This window comes from Protomyctophum bolini (genome assembly GCF_963924005.1).
Source record: "Protomyctophum bolini genome assembly, chromosome: 13".
NCBI classification, from domain to species: Eukaryota; Metazoa; Chordata; class Actinopteri; order Myctophiformes; family Myctophidae; genus Protomyctophum; species Protomyctophum bolini.
Window position 1 is genome coordinate 28328530 of NC_137874.1, and position 16139 is coordinate 28344668.

The 16139-nt window shown below is 40.6% G+C and overlaps 1 protein-coding gene across 1 annotated transcript in view; it reads left to right on the top strand.

Moving 5' to 3' along the window:
- The window catches only part of flrt1a (fibronectin leucine rich transmembrane protein 1a), a 70241-nt gene that overhangs the window by 39260 nt on the left and 14842 nt on the right, over positions 1 to 16139 (top strand). The window contains exon 2 of the mRNA XM_080780550.1: positions 7241 to 7514. The gene's annotated coding sequence lies outside the window, so the exon portion shown is untranslated. The remainder of the gene's footprint in view (positions 1 to 7240; positions 7515 to 16139) is intronic.

The window sequence follows — 16139 nt, forward strand, 5'->3', positions numbered from 1 at the left end:
TTTTCGATCTCGTCAATACTCCCAGGGCTGCGACGTGGACGCTTCTTTCATGGACCCACATCTAGTGTTACAGTTAGTGTTGTAACTGAATGTCTTGTCGACACAAGAAGAATCTCACATTATTGCCAGAATTAAAAAATTATTTGATTACTGTACATCAAATAGATGAAAAAAACAGTGTATAGACTATGTGCATATTGTTTATTTACTATGCACACCAAAGTCCTTGTAGCGGTGCCGGTCCACTGGAGAATAAACTGAAGAGGTCATCTTGAAAAAAACAAGAAAGTGGCCACACACGCTGATAGCCAAAGTGCCAATATTTTATTTAGGACGCAGATTAAGACATGAAACCAACGTTTCAACTGTTAAGCCTTCTTCAGGGAATGGTATTGGTACATATAGAACACATAAGGTCTTGTCGGTGATGACCTCAGTGGAAAAAGAATAAACTTTGGTCAAGATAATGCACATTCCACACTAGGGTTGGGATTCGTTAGGATTTTAACGGTTCCGGATCCTTACCGGATCCCTCTTAACGGTTCCGGTTCCTAACGGTTCCTTTAACGGATCCTAACATTATTTTTCCCCCTTCTTTCTGACATACATTATGCTTATATTATAACTAACCTAACCAAGTACATAATAAACACAAATTCAATTATTGTAATTGCACTTTACAATTATGAGGTGGCACTATTATTTAAACTTCACCACCACCACCAGCTAGCCACCACAACAATATAATTGTTGCAATTTGTACTGTATATTGCAATTTGTACTGTATATTACATATACAGTACACATTGAAATATGATGCAACTGATGAGAACCGTTTGGGGAACCGTTAATAAAAAAACGATGGAACCGGCTCCGGATCCGCAATGTCGGAACCGAGTCTGAAACCGAGTCCGAATACCAACCCTATTCCACACTAACTGTCATGACAGGGAGTCCAATGGCACTAGAATGCAGCCCAACTTTTACTGTAATCCTGTGTTTAGATGACATTTATCACTGTAACATTAGTGAGCTCAATTTACCTTTGCTCATCCTTGAATGGATGTAGGCTAGACAGTGATGACTGGATAATGGGCAGAATGGCTGGAGCCATTACTGTAGCTATAGTGTATCTACAGTACACATCTCACATTGCTGTCTGGAGTTTGGACAGGAATGACTTATTGGTAAATATTATAGAGATTTCAAATTAACATTTGTATTAGTCCTAACTGATAATTACAGATGATTTCGTTTCATTTCTGCTCCTCAAAAAATACAATTCGTTTCAAGTTTTCCTTTCCTTTCAAGGATGAGATACTAGGCCTGTCAATGTGAGATTAACCTCTGGGCTAATTGTGCATACGCCAAGTTATTAATTTCATTTTGCGTACAATGGAGCGACCAAAGAAATGACGGCGTAGTTGACAGGTGACACTGGACCTGGATTTGCATTCACGACATCACAATTAATCAGTCAGGACACTAACTGTCGAGCTATGTGCGCAAGCCATGCACGCACGCACACGCGCACACACAGACACACACGCACGCACGCACGCACACACACACACACACACACACACACACACACACACACACACACACACACACACTTTTTCTTTCTCTTTGTCCTGTTATAAAAGGGAGTCGGACGCTTTATTCAATACCCCTCAGCAGAAAGTCGAATAATGATCTGTCCTCCACAATTTTCAGTACTTCAAACCTGCTCCTCTCCTCTAACATTCCCTCCATCTTTACATTAGTCTCACTGGTTAAGCCACACACAGCTCAGTCCACACCAATATTTACGCTTCAATGAATCCGTTCCCTACTCTCAACATTTTATCACTTAATACTTCTTCCGACTGGCTCATTCAATATACTGTGTGTGTGCGTGTGCGTGTGCGTGTGCGTGTGCGTGTGCGTGTGTGTGTGTGTGTGTGTGTGTGTGTGTGTGTGCGTGTGCGTGTGTAGATAGCATTAGCACAGTCAATGGCATAATTGTATAGGCCTACTATGTATTTTCGCACATGACTATACGTATACTGTATACACCCATATACATTCCATATACATTCAGTGTACTGTGTGCGTGCACGGGTGTATACTGTATAGCGAAAACCTTGTACACCTTGTGTTGTTCTTCCATTGCCTGTTTCAACGGTTCCTACCTTTCCTTGTCATATTTGCAACCTTTCCCCTGGCTGTGTTGAGGTTGGGAATGTAAAGCGATGGCTGATCAGACGCTGCAGTGGCAGAGGGGAACTATTGGAAGAGCGTATGAAAGGGCATCGGGAACAGATAGGGCAGCCAGAGGCAAGGGACTGACTATAAGGTGCTGTGAGAATGATAATAGTCCTCATATATACATACAGTATGAAGGAGATAAGGTGTGTCTAGGGGGAGAGTAATAAAATATACACTAGTTTGAGACTTCTTCATATTAAGTTTGTGGATCTGATAAGGATATACTGTAGGAAATGTAACTGTCGTGCTGCAAATGCATGTCTGATGGTTGCGTGTCGTGTTGTGCACCAAAGATGCCAAAAAGATCTTATGAATTAACCAAATAGCTGATTATAGTTATTTCTTGTTCTAAATTTCAATACACCAATGCATTGATATTCAAAAAGAAAATGTACTCCGTAATTTGTACTTTGCAACACTTGAGTATACCAATATACGGATTCGCTGAAATCAGCTGAAGGGGGTGTGTGTGTATTTAGGGCGGGGAGGCAGTTATTGCTAGACAGCATGTACTATGATAGGATAACAGGGGGATAGAACATGTACTATGATGGATAACAGGGGGATAGGCTAGACAGCATGTAATATGATGGATAACAGGGGGATAGAGCATGACATTTATTTTGACGTGGGACACCCGCAGGCTTTGTGCGCTTTATGAAAGCGTGCATCATCTAGAATGTGACAATCCTCTCCTCCCAAACTTTTGTCTAGACTCTCCGAATAATAACTTTTACACGTTGTCCACTTTGGGTGGAAAGTGGAAACCTTGCACTGTATGTCCAAAACTGTTACTTTTCAGGAAATAGAAAATGAAAACCTGTGTTCTAATGGATTCAACGGACTCACAAGATTTAGTCACAAGCTATTGTTAATCATTTTCATCAAATATTTTCGTATATAAGTCGTAAAAAGGGTGACCATTGACCAACACCATTGATAACAATAGAATAAAAAATATGGAGATGGTTATCGTGGTGCTTTTGAAAACATCATATATATCAGAAGTTGAACGAATTGAGTACATGATAATAGATATACAGTATAAAGTACATAAACAGTGCAGGTCAGACAGTACTAACAAATTAAATAACAGACAACAGATTAGTAATCGCATACAATAGAAGCCGATCTGTGAAGGTGTTTTCTCAGGAGTAATTGATTGCTTCCATCCTAAACTTAAGCTACAGTGGGCCGAGTGAAGCATCTGGGACTGACTTCCTCAGTCCAAAGGAGCCCAGTAGATTGATTCAGAATGAAATTATAGAGGGGGAGAGAGGGATCAGGGTTGAGAGAGGACAAATTGAGCATTACGTAGTGCATAATAGTGTGTCTTAATTAACTGTTGTAAAAGCTTTCTTATTAGGACTGATGCAGACTGCAGTTAGGAGTGAGCGGAAAAGAGAAAACAAAGAGTTCTGTTCCTAAATGAGATATCCAACATCTGAAAGAATGTGATGCTTAGTGTGATTAAAAAACAGACAGGCATGGAAATTCATACTATGCCCCACACACACACACACACGCGCGCGCGCGCGCGCACACACACACACACACGCACGCACGCACGCACGCACGCACGCACGCACGCACACACAGCTGATATTATTAATAATATTGAGGTTGTAAGTAAAGCTGTAAATCACTTCCTGCTACATATTAATGTATTCGTATTATTATTATTATCCCTGTCAGGCAGGCAAAATATTGTAAATTGGTTGTATTTGTGTGTCTGTGTGACTGTCCGTAGCTGATCTCGCAAACTATTCAGGTCAATCATGTGCCAGCTGCCCGCAGGCCAAGGAACTCAATTCCCAAATATATTTAAAATTGGTCAATGACAATTATGTCACGTTTGTGAATTATCAACCGCAGAACAATTGTCCCTCCGGGCTATACGATATGCGTCCGGCAGGCTACGGAGAAAAACTAGCCAATCAGGCATAATCTGTCTACTTCTACTCTACTAGACAGTTGGCTCCCTTCCCTTTGGCTGCAGGTGTGCAAAAAATACTTGCATTGTAGTCGACAATCTAGGCATGGAAAAAACAAATGGGCAAATCTCTTCATTACATCAACATTGTTCTTGTGAAGTAGTGTTGTTTTTATTTTTGAAGCAGATTAAAGGAGAGACACTGTGAGAGACAGTGTGCCGTCACTCCTTCAGACTGCTTTCATTTGCACTCAATTTGTGTTGCATTCACACTTGCAATATTCCCAACCTGATCATCGGACACGTGTTAACCCATTAAGACCGGGAAAGCATAGTGTGTCATTTTAGTTCAAAAGTAGTTAAAGGGACACTTCACCCTTTTTGCAAAACAATATGTTAATGACGTTTAGGGGCTTTAGAACACTTTCCTGGGGGTCTTTATGTGTGTAATATGTGGTTTTAAATATTTTACACTGGGTTCACTTCCTTCCTGGAATGTCCAGGAAGGTAGTGAGACCAGTGTCCATGACATCAGAGACAACAGGCTCACTGCTACAATCTAAAATATCTAAAACCACATATTACACACATAAAGACCCCAAGGAAAGTGATCTAAAGCTTCTAAACGTCATTAACATATATTTTTTTGCATAAAGGGTGAAGTGTCCCTTTAATATAGCATCACATTCATTTTTATACATTGGCTATTCAAAATTTCCCATTCTCACTTGCTTTTATGGACTCGCAAACGATACATTTATGTGTCCCGGTTCATTTGGGTTGCTAGAAATGCCGGAATTGTTGACATACTGAACGTGTATGTCTCCAGTGGTCCCAGTTTTGTGATTCCATTCCATGCATTCCACATTGTTGTCATTATGAGAAGAGCTTGTTCATTCTACAGTAACAAACAATCATTCACTGCAAAATTGCTCACAGGCATAACAAAAATGTGGATTGATATTCAATAATTTATTATGAAAATCCACTTTAGTATGTGTATGTCATGTAGGACATACTCAAACATGCATTATGTTTGCACTATTAAAGAATGAATGCATAATTCATTATTTTGTTATGCAATAATTATGCACTAGCAGGACATTATGAATTAGAGTCAAGTTGGTCCTTGCGGTTCTTCTGTACTCATACCTGCGAAGCCTGGTCACAACCTAATGCAGAGAGTGCCTAGCCAGAAGTGAGGTTTCCAGCATTTTAACTTCCCCTGGAAATTGACTTTTTTCCGCTTCCGCCAAATTCCAGCACTTCCGTTTAGGCACTTCACAGTGTAGGTCTTGCCAAGCGTGTCCTTGCGGTATACACTTTAGTTACATACATTTATTTAAAGCACTATTACTTTGGATGATTATCAGGAATGATAATTGCAAGGCAGTTAATTATTATCAATACAAATATGACGCAGTGACAGTGAAACATGAATTGTGATAATCGTATTGTTGCAAAATTGTGGTGTACGGTGAAGTCTAGTAGTCTACTACAATTTGATTGGCTTGTTTGATTGATTGATTTGATTGATTGCTGCCGAACCAATGAAACAATGGGAAAATTAACCGGAACAGGAAACGGGTATGCCACCTTTTGGAAACCTGGGAGGACTGAATGAATTGCCTTTTCATGCACTTGCACAACCCCAAAGTCATCATCACATGCACCACACAGATGGAAGATGGAGGGAGGTAGGGCATGCATCCTAGAAGATAATTTGCACTCTAGTGTGCACATTTCTAGTTCTATTTTGCAGAGACCACTGTTTCTACCACTGTTAGAAACAGCAGTCACTCAATGTTAATAGTATTTGTAGATATCAGTAGCACAATTTGAAATTTGCAGCCTATGGCCAGAAGAAAAAAAATAAGTCTGTGTGTTTGACTTGGGTTTGACTGGATTGCTGAATTCCTACAATGACCATAATGCTTTGGTGCACTGCCCCTCCTTGTGGAGAGTGGGGAAGCAGCCATTAATGGATTTTCAGTGATGAACCAATACACATTAAGTCACTTTTTCTTTCCCTTTATGACAGAGTTTTATAATGTAGCACTGGAAATAATGAACCCCTTCTAAAGATCTTACACTGTCACTGAACTGAGCCTGAAAGAAGAAAAAAAATCAAAGGGAAAGAAAGAGAAATATGTATTAAGGAAGAAACAGAGTTCATACAGGAACAGGAAATCCTTCAGTGTGCTTGAATTTGAACGGGATCCTTTTATGCTCTGGAATGTGCCTGAATTTTTTAACATGACAGGGCATCAGAAAAGTTAGCAAAGTAAAATGCCATAGTATAATACAGTATTTTTGTAAGTTTCTGCACAAAACTTTTAACATAATGTATAACATGAAGATGCCTGCAATGAGCCTGGAACGATGTGACTTTTAAAAACCTTTACAAATCCAGAGGAAAGATAACTGTCAGGGTTGTTTGTCTGAACTGACATCTCTCTTTGGTACATTTCTGCACGGTATCTGTCATTTCGTTATCTCTGGTCGTCTGAGTTGCTCTTTCCTACCTCCTTGGCTGTGAACAGACATTATGTGCAGCTGTGTTGAAAGTCTGATCACATAGCAGCGTGTCTGTGTGTGAGAGGTGTGTGTGTGTGTGTGTGTGTGTGTGTGTGTGTGTGTGTGTGTGTGTGTGTGTGTGTGTGTGTGTGTGTGTGTGTGTGTGTGTGTGTGTGTGTGTGTGTGTGTGTGTGTGTGTGTGTGTGTGTGTGTGTGTGTGTGTGTGTGTGAGAGAGAATTGGATAAAGAGAGATTGTTTGCCTGTCATTGCCACATTTGATCGTACTGCATGTTGTTTTCACAATTACTTTAGTACCGTGTTGGCTTAGACAACCTTATGAGTGATGTAGTGTTTTATCAGAACCCTCCTTCCATCTGTGGTCCTCCTGTTTGTAAAACTGCAACTCTCCAGCATCACTATGTATTCCAAAACTGACACAGGCACTATACTAACGTGTTCCTAATATTAACATTGAGCTACTACAAGGATTGAATTGACAAAGCACCTCTCTCAATGTTCCGTTCTCTCTCGCTTCACAGAGTGTAGCTGCATCAAACCAGTGGTGATGATGATGATGACGACAAAGAAGGAAATCAGTCCTGGGCGTAATCTTAAATAACCTGCAGAGTCGCTAAGACGGACGAAGGGAAACCACTGCCCCCCCAACAGAAGTTCCAGGAATGTACCACTCCCAACATGGTGGGAAGGAGCACTTAATGGCGTCTGTGGCAGCCACAGCAGCAGCGTTGGAGGGGCAGTAGGGGTGCAGATGGTACTACACCTCCCCCTGACCTGTGAGCCCCACTGCAATAAGTAAGCAGTAATAGAAATGTATCCTGATGACTTGAAACATTTTAATGTGTTTATACACAGCAAAATCCTCAGTGTTTCTTTTTTTGTTACATTTTTACACTCTCAGAGTTAAATTAAATGGCTTATGCTCTAAATATTTGTTCGACCAAACAATTTGGTCTTCATTAACTTGTTCTGCACCGGCAATAAACATAATGGATTTGCATATTTTTTTCTTTTGATCTTTCTTTTTACCCCCATAGTTAAATGAACACTGACTATTTTACTGTGTATGCCTTCTTTTGCAGCCTATGATTACATGCGTCTGTATTTGATTGGGGTCAAGAGTTGTCTACTAATTGCAATTAGTGATCGCGCGCCGATGTATGTACTGCATGTTCCACTTCTCCTGGGGGTAAAAGTGTCCCTCTCCTTGTTGTTACGGCGGGGTAAAAGTGTCCCTCTCCTTGTTGTTACGGCGGGGTAAAAGTGTCCCTCTCCTTGTTGTTACGGCGGGTGCCCAGCGGGTGAGACGTCCACTTCTCCTGGGGGTAAAAGTGTCCCTCTCCTTGTTGTTATGGCGGGGTAAAAGTGTCCCTCTCCTTGTTGTTACGGCAGGGTGCCCAGCGGGTGAGACGTCCACTTCTCCTGGGGGTAAAAGTGTCCCTCTCCTTGTTGTTACGGCGGGGTGCCCAGCGGGTGAGACGTCCAATTGGAGCAAGGGCTCCCAAACATTTCACGTTGTGAAAATAATCTGATTTGAACTGGCGACCCCCCACCCTGACAAGTTTGTTTGACTCAGTTACACAGATCAATATTATGAAAATAGCCGAACTACAGGCTAGAAGACCCTATGGGATCACAGGTAAACCAACAACCTAGCATCAGTCTAAACAACACGCTATCACAAAAGTATCTTTACATTGAAACTAAAAGATGCCAGGTAAACAATTAACTTAGCATCTGTCTAAATAACATGCTATCTAAATTAGATTTTTAGCATTGTGTTAAAACATCTAGATCAAGTGCTAAGGGCTGAGGTTGAGTCGGAAGAGTTTGAATCGGAAGAGGCATTTGCAATGCAAAGAAGTGCTTGGAGCTTGACTTGATGTTTCGGTTTTATGCTTTATTTTAGACAAGAGAGTGTTGAGAGACAGACAACCTGTGGCAGAGAGAGAGGAGACATGCGAAACAAGAGTTGGATTCGAACATAAGTCCTTGTGACTCGCAATATCATGATGGTGGTCAGTGCACTAACTGGCTGAGCCACCAGGCTGTGGGTGCATTTCAAATATCAAAGACACAATAGCTGCCCAAAGGATAACAGTGTGGTCTTACGGCAATCACATTGCAGGGGTACTGTAGGTGTACAGTACAACACTTTTCATCTTGCCACTCCACAAAGGAGCCCATTGGACTTACTGGATATGATCTTGTCTAAATCCTGGAGCTGTACTGTTTCAATCTATACAGTACAATGAAACAAGATCTGTTCTGAACTCTGTGCAAGGCATACAGACATTGTACCACCAAGGAAGAACATAGAATGATGAGCAACACTATTTATTCTCTTTTTCAACAAATACATTCCCGGTGCAGTTAATGACTTCCTTCTGCCTAACAACCACAAGCGCACATCTCTATTACACAGACATATTTTTTACGAGTCCTTAATTCACCTTTGTAAATGTTTTACTACTGTGCAGTATTGTTAAAGTTTAAATTCCGCTGAACTGAATTTTATTTATACATTAATCCGATTTATTTACCACAATAATAACGTATCATTCAGGTTCATCTGAGAGCAAGCACACAAACGCATGGAAGTTGAACCACTATACACCATTCAGTCAACCACATGCAGCTGAGGGTAATACAGTATATATCGGAGAATAAGTGGACAAAAGTGAATTGCAGTGAAGTAAAGATTATTTATTTTAGTGACTTAGAAAAGGGGTCTTGTTGTGACGATTCCTTTTCTTTCCTTTATCTTTTAGGTTTTTATCTGCCCGAGTGTAAATGGTCCCTTTAAGGGCGGATTAAAGGAGCACTGTTCTAGACAAGCGGAGGGGGTGGGAGAGACAAATAGACACTATGCGCACAGTGTATCATCTGGTCTGTTCTGCCCATGAGAACTGTGCTTCCAACAGCATGGACATTTACACAAAGACAGAAAGAATGACCAAACCGGCAAATCACGTAGCAGAAAAAGGAGGATTGAGAACAGATGAAATCTTATTCTACTGACAGATGAGTTTTCCAAAGAGAGAGAGAAAGAGGGAGAGAGAGATATGAGAAAAAAACAAAGTAAGCTGTACGTATACGTATATGTATGTAGAATGATGTTAGATATGTTTCTGTCCATTTATCCAACACATATAAGCTTACTTTTGAAATATTATGCAAAATAACAAATATAATGTTGTGTTCTCCATTAAGTGGGCTGAAATAAATGAACAGGCTGTGTTAATGCTGTTATGGACTTGATACAGGTAGAGAACACTTCCGCGAGAAAAATTAAAGTCTTTCAAAAATGCATTACTTTTCGGAAAAGATGACAGCGGAACCATCACACGGTCATTATTTATTCTACACATGCCTTTCCATTGCTATTCATTGCATAATTGATTTTTTAATGGAAACTTGACGTCTTCAAAAGAGTTTAACTTCTATTTTCAATATTATGCATCATAATTTGCATAAACAATACTTGGCTGTGAGAAAGGGGCAGCCGTGGGGGTGGAAAAGGATAAGAAATAGAATACACTTTAATATACTTTATTGATCCTCAAGAGGAACTTGGGTCATTTCAGCAGCAGTGATATAGATAAAGCCAACAATAGAAGGATGATAATTTGGCTATAAAATATAGAAATGAATGGATAGATAGAGTATACTGTGTGTGTCAGGCGCAGAGCCAGGAATTCTTTATGAGTAAGTCATAGCCAATATGAGGTAGGCAGGCACCCGGCTTCGACGCAGATTGATAGACAGAAGCTGTAGCTGTAGCTTATATTCTTATAGGCTACAAATGCCTACAGTAGTTAAATGATTGATAAATGATGACAACAACATACACTTTTATTTTGTACTTTCATGAACCACAAGCACTGCACCAGATATAATGGAGCCTTCAGCCTACATGAGAGAAAAAGGGAAAAAAGCGTCAAAACAGAGTCCAAAGAAATTGCTATATTGAAGCCAAGATACCGCAGCTGCTTGTTATGTGCGTAATTTCCCATTGATTTCTAATTGATTTCAGTAGCTAGGAATTTTGTTAGCCGTGTTGTTGGTAGCTCCTCCATACATAGTTGATAGAAACCCGATTGTCTCTGTAGAGACCGACAGGCAACAAATCATGCAAAAGCATGGTTCTTCCCCAGCGTGGGTGGTGGTGGTGAGGGCTGACGATGTAAGCAGTGCCTTGGTGGTAGCCTGCCCTATACCGCACAGGTTTAGGCATCCTCGCGTCTAAAATAAGTAAGTAATAAGTTTACCCTGGCCTGGACAAACGTTTTTCTTTCTCCGGCGCTGTCTATGCTCTGCTTTCTCAACAATCAAATGAAGAATGAGGTGACGTCGGGACGTGTGTGTGGTGTTTATACGTCGTCACTGTGAATGGGGAGGGGAGCATTTCACACCAGAGTGTGAAAAGACTCAAACCTCTCCAGACACAGATAATAGATGTGTATTCTTCTGTCTGATACACTGTCTGTACGCCTTGAGTTGCGGCTATAGGCGGCATATCATTTTAAATAAACGGTTCTTGAGGGGAGGCAGAAACGTAGCCATGGGAGGCGGCTGCCTGCTCTTGCTTTTAGTAGATGGGGGGGGGGGGGGGTGCTTGCGTGCGTGGAGAGAGAGAGAGAGCAGAGAGAAGAACCTGGCTTTGAACTCCACTGGGGTCTTTCTGTATGGAGTTTGCATGTTAACTGCATGTTTCTTTCCACACCAAAAGACAATGCATGTTAAGGACTTACCAAAATGCAAGCCTTGGTTCCCAGGAGCAGAGCGGCTGCGCACTGCTCAGCTAGAAAAGTTGCAATTTAGAAAATGTGTGGTTGCCGCAGTTGCTTACATAGGTCCCTCCCACTAATGTTGCCAGCCAATCATCCCCCAAAAATCATGTTTTTGCGACAAACGGTTACATTTCTCGGCACCCCCTATGAATGAAAATGGAATTGCTTTTGGAACTTGGTTGATTGAACCACCCGCGACATGTGATTCAAATTTGGGATGGATTGGACATTCCGTTAGTGATTCATGGCATTTTTTGTAAAAAACTATCTTCGGACAACGATTACGGCCGAACGATACCCACTACCAAAATTCTGCAGTTCGTGTTTTAATCGGATAGGTCCGGAGATCATGTGTGCCGTTTTTTGTGAGATTTGGACAAAATCTGTAGGAGGAGGAGCCAAAAGTGTGTTTAGAAGAAAATTCAAATTTGCAGGATTATTTTTCCTGACGAAAATGGGCGTGGCCTATATGTGTCCATGGAATCCATGGAAAAAGACATTTTGATTTTACGGTTCAAGAGTTATAGGGAAAAACGTAATGAGGCCGAGTGATGTAATTCCTTTTCAATTAATTTTCATAATTATTATGAACCTCCCATGCACCAAGTCTTGTAAATATGGCGCTTACGGTCTCCAAGGGAAAAAAATACTTAAATTTAGTCTTCGATTTCCCCATTATAAGTCTATGGAGAACTAATTAATTAATATCAATTAAACTATACAACGGATCTCTTAGCAAAATGCAAGCACACGATTCCCGATGGCTCGAGTGTGTGTGGCAAAAACTGTGGGAGGAGTAGTGTGCCAAAGTATCCTCATTTACAATAACAATAGTCTGTAACCACACTAATAATAGTTAGGTTGGGTTCAATGCAAAGGTCCAATTCTGGTGGAAAATAAATGCAAAAAAATTAAATAAAACAATACAAGATTGTTTTGCTTAAGTACTATGAATGAACAGTTCAGTACAGCTTCATGGCAGATACAACATGTCATGAGCTGGGTCATGACCTCAACAGATAATGGAGGCTACCGTGTCTGTCAGTGGTTGAGTGTTAAAGATTTTTGCCTGTAGGCCCAAATGTACTCTCAATTGGAATTTGATCCATTATCTCCAGCACTTACACATGTATCGCCTTCTTTGGCAGCCTACAAAACTCTCTAAATCCACGCTCCTTTGGAAAAGATTAAAGTGTCCCTGGGCAGGAAGATGTAAAATGAATGAATGAACAACCAAATAAATAAATACAAATATACAATGTTAAATATACAATACAGGAAGTTAGGAAACTTGATTTTTTTTAATACTACTAGTACAGTAGTAGTGGAACAGTATATTTTAAAACAAAACCTAATGACCCTCAGCCAATTATTTATCAAACCACTTCTTCTAAATTAGAGTACCGCAACTATCGTGCATTCCAATCGCATTCCACATGCATTGAGGGAATCACAATGCAAGCCTTTGTCTATTTGACATGCATTATGTATTTCAAGGATTATTCTCCCTAATGATCATGTAGATAAAAAGAAGATAGGTTTACTGTATCAACTTTATTTCATAAGCAAATTCATAAGCACATTCAGGTCGTTTCTTAGGGAGTGCAGGCAGTAACACCCCACGCCTGATTTATTATTTGTTTGAGGAGAGAAGCTGAGAGAGAGACTTGTGTAGGAGAGGCACAGGAGGAAGACTTCAGTGAGATTGAACCCCAGGCAAAGTATGGCTTTATGAGGTGAGCATCCCACACATAATGCCATCAACAGGAAAATCTCGTTTTTAATGTCAGTGGTGGCTTAAAAAAGGGAGGACAGTCTTGTCACAGGCCATTGACCCAAGGTTGGGTTATTTATTGGTCCTGCTATTTGCAGATGAACACACGAGTGCCAGGCTTAGTTAGACGTGTCACTGATGTAACTGAAGTTTTGGCAGTAGCGAAATGAGTCGTCCCTAATGGTTTCTCTGTTGCCGTCTTCCACATTCAGAAGTGCCTTTTGAATCTGCTACGTCTAGTGTCTGAGTTTGTTATACTGCAACAAATTCTGCCTTAATTCAGATTGTCATAATACAAAAATAAGCTCAGTGTTAAGTCAACCTACAGTACAGTGGAAAATTGGTGTAACATAAACAGAACAAATTCTGCTCGCCAAACTGATTTGAGCAACTATCTTTATCTGAACAAACACATCTCAAATAAAATCCTAGGAACACTGGAAAATGTGTATAGTTTTTTCGGTCACACTTTACTTGAGGGGGCACATTTATAATTGTAATTAATGCTTAATTAATGATGGATTCATACATCACACATCATTAATTTCTGGGCTATGACTTAACCAAGTGTAATATATCATTACTAGTTAAGGGCATTTTTCCACAGTTCCACTTCTATGCCCAGGATGAGTGCTCTTCTATGCCCAGGATGAGTGCTCTTCGGAGGAGCGAGGAGGGTGGGTCTCTGGTGGTCGTTCAGAGACCCACCATCCTTGCTACTCCTACTCTCTATGAACACTCACCCTGGGAACTGTGGAATAACATCCTTAACTATAGGGACATATTACACTTGGGTAAGTTCACCATTGGTTAATGGTGAGGACCAAGAATTAATGATGAGTTAACGCTACATTCAGAATTAATTAATGTATGAGTTGATCATTTATTCACCATTAATTAAGCGTTAATGACATGTATGAATTTGCATGCTCAAGTAAAGTGTGAGATATCCCTGTGTTCTGTTCACTTTAGTCAAATGGCCAAATGGCCAATTCACTAGGCAAGCATCTGGCATTTCCAGTCAGTGTCTTTCATTGGAGCCGTTTGCACGGTTAAAATAAAGACAAATGAAACATTTAAAACTACAATGACCTTGGCCAATGGCTGGTTGCTGGTTGATTGTGTGATTATGCTGAGGGTGTTGGCTGAGTCTGCATGTTATTAATACATCTTTGTCCAGACAAACAATGAACCAGGTGTTCCAGCGCAACATGGAGTCAATGGCATTGAAAGCCTAGGCAAGCATTGTCTTCTATCCAGTCCTACTCCCACTATGTCCATCAGTTGTAAACATTTCAGCCGTCTTTTGTACAGCAATGGTTTTATCAGCAATTTTGATCACTTTTGGACTGAGCGTTATTTGTACAACATGGCTTATAGCCCAACTGGAATGGGACCAGGAAATGATTTAGCTTTTAACTCCTTCTGATCCACATCCCAGCAAGGCCCTACTAAAACACCAAACCTTCCTTGAACTGTACCTATTCTGCAATCTGTTAATACAATTTTCAATCAATCAATCAATCAAAAATCCATCTCATTATGTAGAAAGGGTCCTGCTGACTCGTGGCCTGTTTTTACTCATTTCAATCATGATGATAGCTGCCAAATCTCTTTACTCCACAGTCATATCTCTGTCATAATCAGTGACAGCATATTATACAGTGTAATTTAATATCTGCATTTAAGTATCAGGTACAGGGGCAGTGCCTGTGCGAGCATCTGAGGATACGTGTCTTGCTCAGGGGCTGAGCAAGACCGTAGACCGGAGCTGGGACACAAACCACTGCCTCATACTCTGCTACGTCCTCTCCAAGAGGGATCATATTCCTCAGAATTTCAGCTAAATTGGTCAAAAGACAGTCCGACAGACAGATGGATAGAAAGTAAGAGGGTATCCAGATGAGGACGTATTCTGTGTTACCCCGGGAAGTATTTAGCCGATCTGCCCTTTCTGTCACACGGAGACAGCGTTTTGGGGGACTTAACCGGCTAATTTTTAAACCACCTTCCAGAGTGGGAAAGTTTGTGTACAGAGAATGCTTTCTATTTGCTGAAACGGTGACGCAATGGTCCCCTCGCCACCTACAAACTAACCTCAAGTCACCAGGCTTTCCAGTTCCAGTATCACTCACAGCTATTTTATATAATTTGCAAATAGGCCTAATGTCTATAAATCTCTTCTCCAAAAATAGCCGATCTGCAGCCATGCAGTGAGCTTGTAGATGAGCTATTTTCGGAGAACAGATATAGCCTAAATTATGGTGATTACCAATCTGGAAAGACAAGAAAAAACGGATGATCTTCTACATTATTGTTACTATTAAATGGTGTAGTGTAGAATAGATTAGTATGGCAATACAAGATACAGGCAGCACAATCTAAACAAGCAATTATCTGACATTCAGAGGTGTTGCGCACCAGCGAATATATATTCAATCTCCAAAGTCAAACTCATAAATTCACGATGCATCATGCCGCCCCTCGTTGTGAGTTTTAAGATCTGCAAACTATTAATCTCATGCTTATGTAGTAATGTAGGCCTATACTTTGTAGCCTACTTCTGGCAGAAGAGGATATATGAGAAAATTAGTAGGCGGCGGCCTATGTAAAATCATTCAAATTGTAATGATTTCTAATGAAAAGAAAGAAAAACATCAGCTACAGTTCATTATGCCCATGCATGCCTACTGAATGATTATGCCACATATGCATTTAGCCTACAATACACGCAGCTTTCTCTGGGTGTCCGGAGCTCTACCGCTCTCGTCTGGACTACATACATAATTAACATAACCGCAATATGGACGTTTACAAACTTGTGCGGCTAACAGCCCGAGCCGTTCGTGTGGA